Below are 6,036 nucleotides of genomic sequence, written 5' to 3' on the forward strand. Positions count from 1 at the left end.
AAGCATTGTTGCAAGTGGGTCATTATCTGCGTCGTCCGTCCCCCCGCTTCTCAAGGTGTCAGTATGTGAAAGAATCGTGTGTGGGAGTAGCGTAAGTGGAGAAGGTGTGAGAAAAGCACATCACACATGAAAGGGGAAATGGACACTCACAAACCTCTGAACAAACATGTCTAACTGCAGACCTAAACATCTGATTTATATTATGCAGCATGAAGAAGAAGAAAAGGGGGGGGGAGATCCAGTTGGAAAAACTTATTTGTTAAATTTACAAGTTTGCAGAATGACTGCGGTACTACCACTGACCAAATAACCAGGATACTAGATACTAGTATTGTTGTGTATGTCTTTAAATCTCACATTTTTTCTGATATTTTAAATTGCAATTTATATATTTGTGCACGTGGCTTGGAGCATTTTTTAAAAAGCGACTGATACAACATTACAAATATACCGTACGTATGCTTGCACTAAAAGGGGATCCAGCAGCTCTAAAGTCATCCAGAGGGCTTCAGAAAGGAATGAAAAAGAGTGTGGGCGTTGGAGAGTGGCTGAAGCCAAACCGCTGGTGTCTCATATTCAAAATATCTCAGGTAGGAGAGATTGGGGGAAAGCAGAATCTCTTTGCCAAAGCTCTAGGCAAACTGCCAAGAGGGTCAATGAATGAATGGGTGAGGAGCAGGGCCGGCCCAACCGTGAGGCAAGGTGAGGCAGCAGCCTCCGGTGGCAGAAGCCCTGCTGGTGGCAGAGAAGTGGCACCAAAATTTCATGAGATCTCATCGAAACCTCATGAGATCTCTTGGAGCACACTATGCAGGGAGACCAGAGGTGTTTCCGTGCCCAAACCAGGCCCTAAACCTGGTTTGAAATGGCTCCAGAAAATCAGTTTCTTCCAAAAAGCGCCTCCAGAACCTTGCCCGGGAAGGGAGGTTAGCAACCGGCCGGTAGTTAGTTAGGTTTCCCGAATTCTGGGAAGGTTTCTTAAGGAGTGGTTTTACCATTGCCTCCTTCAAACAGGCAGGGACCACCCCTCTCCTAAAGAGGCATTGATCACCTCCCTGGCCCAGCCAGCTGTTCCCTCCCTGCTGGTTTCTATCAGTCAAGAGGGGCAAGGGTCTAGGGCGCAACTGGCCGCCCTGATTGCTCCGAGCACCTTGTTCACATCCTCGAGCCGTACCAACTGAAACTCATCCAACGCAACAGGACTAGACTGTGCTCTGGACACCCCATGAGATTCATCTGCTATAACAGCAGAGTGTAGGTCTGGGTGGATGCAAGTGATTTTATCCACAAAATGCTTTGGAAACAAGTCTCAGTGAGCTACCGTTGGTTCTACCACCGCCTTGGGGCCAGCCTGTAAAAGGCCCTGTACAACCCAGAAAAGCTCGACCAGACGACATACAATGAGGATGCAATGGAGGCAACAAAGTACAGTGGTACCTCTGGTTAGGAACTTAATTCGTTCCGGAGGTCCGTTCTTAACCTGAAACTGTTCTTAACTAGAGGCGTGCTTTCGCTGTGCCGCCGCCACAAAATTTCCATTCTCATCCTGGGGCAAAGTTCTCAACCAGCGTTTGGTTGCTTTCACTCAGATGGTTCCTCCACTTGCATTCAAGGTATCTCTCAGCTTGTTTCCTCGCCCTAAGCTCTGGAGTATATCAGGGGGTCAAACAGGTTCCATGAAGTGGGAGAGGGTGTTCAGGGCCTGAGCCATTCAGGTGTTCCAGAGGTCGGCCAAGGCTTTGACGGGGGCATGTCAGCCGGGAAAAACCCAAGAGCCATTTGGAATCCCACTGGATCCATCAGCCGCCGAGGGCAGACTTCCTAATAGGTCCCCTGCCTTTGTGGAGGGGGAAACGCTCTGGCAGCCAAAATCTCAACAGAAAGTGATTTGACCATGACAAGGGACTGATGTCAATGTCCCCCCACCTTCAGATCACCCTCTTCTTGCCCAGTCGAGAAAACAAGGACCAGAGTGTGGCCTACCATGTGCGTTGGGCCGGTGACATGTTGGGACAGCCCCATGGTCGCAATGGCGGCCATGAAGTCCTGGGCCACCCCAGAGCCAGCTGCCTTGGCGTGGATGCGGAAGTCTCCCAGAACCAGCAGTCTGGGAGTCCTCAACACTGCCTCCGAGACCAGCTCTGCCAGCTCAGGAAGGGAGACTGCTGGGCAGCGAGGCGGGTGCTAAACCAGCAGAATCCCTAATCCATGGGTAGGCAAACTAAGGCCCGGGGGCCGGATCCAGCCCAATCGCCTTCTAAATCCAGCCTGCGGACGGTCCGGGAATCAGCGTGTTTTTACATGAGTAGAATGTGTCCTTTTATTTAAAATGCATCTCTGGGTTATTTGTGGGGCATAGGAATTCGTTCATATTTCCCCTCCCAAAAAATATAGTCCGCCCCAAGGTCTGAGGGACAGTGGACTGGGGCCCCCTGCTGAAAAAGTTTGCTGACCCCTGCCTAATCTGTCCCGATTGTCCAATGCCAGGAACACACACTCTAGATTCACACCCAAACCCGACTGGACAGAGAGCCTGGAGATAGAGAATCTCTATAGACCACAGCAACTCCCTGACCCTCAAGTCTGGCCTGATGCTGCACTGAGTACCCAGGTGGGCACAGCTGGGTGAGACCAACTCCACCCTGTTCACCCACCCAGGTTTCAGTGATACATGTCAGATCAGCCTCCTCATCCGTAATCAGATCATGGATCAGGGAGATTTTATTCCGAACCGACCTGGCATTCAACAGCAGCAGTCGCAGACCCGAGAGCTGGCTGATACCACAATCCCCCAGGTTGGAGGAGGGGGTGGCAAATGGCACAGCCACTGACTGCCTGGGCCATGTGCCCCTTACCCGGCCTGCCCCTCCTCCCATGACATACCTCCCCCTACCCAGAACCACTGTAACCCTGCTCTCTCCTCTCCTCTCCTGCACACCCCACGAACTGCCCTTAATTTCAGTTTTTCACATTTTCTGAAAAATGAAAACTCATCAGCATTTTACAGTCATACCTTATGTTGTGTCTGCTGCGGGTTGCGTTTTTCCAGGTTATGAATGCGGCGGATCCAAAAGTGTTTACTTCCGGGTTTCACCGCGTGTGCATGCACAGAAGCGTTCTACGCACTTTGCGCATGCACAGAAGCACTCTATCACGCTTCCGCGCATGCACAGAAGTGCCACTCGGGTTGCGGACTTTTCGGGGTGCGAACGGCACCCCGGAACGGATCAGGTCCACAACCCGAGGTTCCTCTGTAGTGCCAATTTCTCCTAATGCATATGCCTTTTTTGCCTAACGTATGCCCCTTTTTTGCATAGTACTTTCCCACCTGTACATTATTTTCACAAATATGTGCATTTTTTTATGTGCACCTTTCTCTCTAATATACCTACGACTAGGCTGGAGAACTGTATTGCAAAATTCGGAGAAGTGCACTTTTCGAGGGACGGCTGTGTCACAGTTTGCTTCTTCTTTCAGAAAGTGTGAATGAGGTAGAATAGGCTTTAAATGGGAACTGAATCAAATTTCTCTTCCATCCTGAAATATACTCGGAGTCAAGAGTGAATTTCATGCTCTTTATTCAGCTCATAGTCATCAAGGAGGAGAAGAGAAGACGAATGGCTCTTTTCCCAAAACCATCTGCTTATATACATTATTTACACAATGGGCCTTGCGTGATTGGCTACTTCAGGGCTACACCTGTGGGCCAATTATATTGTGGATTGACTTTTGCCTGCAGCCTGATTGGCTGCTCCTACAGGCCAATCAGGTAGCAGATTCACTTCTGCCAGCCGCCTGATTGGCTGCTCCAGCAGGCCAATCAGGTTGCGGATTCACTTCCACCTGGAGTTGGATTGGGTAGCTCCCGCTGATTCTGAATCCTATTGTTCTAGGATTCAGCTCAGTACATAACACCCCTCCCCTCTAAGTTCCAGTCCTGCCCGGGAAGTTGCATTCGTAGTCCCCAAGGTCTGCTGGCCGCCTCCGTGTGCGTTGTGGCCTGGGGTGTTCCTTGGTCAGGGGTTCTGGTTCTGGCTCGTGTTCCGAGGCTGCTGGCTGTGCCGGGGCTGTCTGGTCTGGCGCCACTGAACCACTAGGTTGTAGCTCTGGTTCCGGTGTCCTTCCAGCCTCGGGGCGCCCCTCTGTGCCTACTGCTTCTGCTTCCTCTGCCCACCCCTCTCGCTCTGCAGGCCTCACTGCCCTGCTGTCCCCTTGGGACCCCTCTGTCCCGCTCTCCTCCCGGGTTCCTCCTGGGAATCGTCGCCGTATCTGGTCGCAGTGGCGGCGCCAACATTGCCCCCCTTCCGTTAGTACCTCGTACGACACGGGACCGGTCACCTTGGTGACTGTGGCGGGTACCCATGCTGGGCCTGCCCCAAAATTCTTTGCATACACTGGGTCCTGGGCCACAAATGTCCGGGGGTTCCTGCCTTTCCCCACCACTACCTCATCCTGAGCTCTGTCGGGGTGAAGTCGGTCCAGTCTAGTTGCAAGGCGCCGGCCCATTAGTAATTCAGCTGGGCTCCGGCCCGTCGTTGTGCTTGGGGTGCTGTGCTGTGCTAGAAGAAATGCGGCAAGGCGGTATTCCCAGTCCCCTTGTGTCATGCGGCGGAGGCTGTCCTTGGTGGTCCGCACCATGCGCTCCGCTTGGCCATTGGTGGCAGGGTGGAATGGTGCTGAGCGGATGTGGCGGATGGCGTTCTGCGCTGTGAAGGTCTGGAACTCCTCTGACGTGAATGCGGTTCCATTGTCCGAGACGAGGGTGTCAGGGAGCCCGTGGGTCGCAAACAGCTTACGTAGTACCCGGATGGCTGCCGCCGTAGAAGTGGATGGTACCAGTGCGACCTCCAGCCATTTGGTGTAGGAATCCACCACTATGAAGAATGTTTTTCCCTGGAAGGGGCCAGCGAAGTCCACGTGCAAGCGTGACCATGGATGTCGGGCGGACTCCCAGGGCTGGACTGGGGCCCTTGGGGGATCCGGGCGGGATTCTTGGCAGGTCTGGCAGTGTTGGACCCAGGCCTCTATCTCTCTGTCAATCCCCGGCCACCACACATAACTCCTGGCAAGGGCCTTCATCCTCACTACCCCTGGGTGTGTCTCGTGTAGGGCTGTGAGGACCCTTTTGCGGAGGGGCTGGGGAACAACAACCCTGCTTCCCCATAACAGGCACCCCTTGTGGGCCGACAGTTCATGTTTGCGGCTTGTGTAGCCAGCGAATTCTGGCCCGGGGCTGCTGCTGGGCCATCCTCGCCACACCCAGTCCAGGACCCGGGAGATGACCCTATCTTTTGTGGAATGGTGCGCAACTTCTTGTGCCTGAATGGGTCGGTCGGGAAGCAGCTCCAGGGTCATAACCTCTTGCGCAGGCGCTGGGTCGGGGCCTGTTTCTGGTAGTGGTAGCCTGCTGAGGGCGTCTGCGTGGCCCATCGCCTTCCCAGGGCGGTGGATTAGTGCATACTGGTAGCCGGCAAGGAAAATTGACCACCTGAGGACACGTGGAGACAACACTTGGGGGGTCTGCTTCTCAGGGGCAAACAGGCCAAGCAACGGCTTGTGGTCAGTCACTATGGTAAAGGGCCGCCCGTACAAGAAATCATGGAATTTTTTTACGCCCTTCACGATTGCCAGACCCTCCTTGTCAATCTGTGAGTAGTTTCGTTCGGCTGCAGCAAGCGTCTGGGAGAAGTATGCCACCGGCACCTCTCTTCCATCCGGGAGTTGGTGTCCCAGGACAGCGCCGATGCCATAGGGAGAGGCGTCGCATGCCAGCACCACTGGCAGCCTCTCGTCGAAGTGTGCTAAGACCGAGTTCGAGACGAGCAAGTCCTTGACTGCCTGGAATGCGGCCCTTTGTCGCTGGCCCCACACCCAAGGGGCCCTTTTATCTAGGAGTCTGTGTAGGGGCTCCGCTACCGCTGCCTTATGGGGAAGGAAGGCATGGTAAAAGTTCAATAGTCCCAAGAATGACTGAAGTTCGGGCTTGCTCTTGGGCGCTGGGGCCTCACAAATGGCCCGTACCTTGTCACCGGTTGG

The 6,036-nt window shown here is 53.7% G+C and overlaps 1 pseudogene; it reads right to left on the bottom strand.

The window, feature by feature from the left end:
* Positions 1 to 1,799: 1,799 nt before the first annotated feature.
* Positions 1,800 to 2,876, bottom strand: LOC148685181 (uncharacterized; annotated as a pseudogene).
* Between the last annotated feature and the right edge of the window lie 3,160 nt (positions 2,877 to 6,036).

This window comes from Zootoca vivipara, chromosome 7 (genome assembly GCF_965207765.1).
Source record: "Zootoca vivipara chromosome 7, rZooViv2.hap1.1, whole genome shotgun sequence".
Classification (NCBI taxonomy): domain Eukaryota; kingdom Metazoa; phylum Chordata; class Lepidosauria; order Squamata; family Lacertidae; genus Zootoca; species Zootoca vivipara.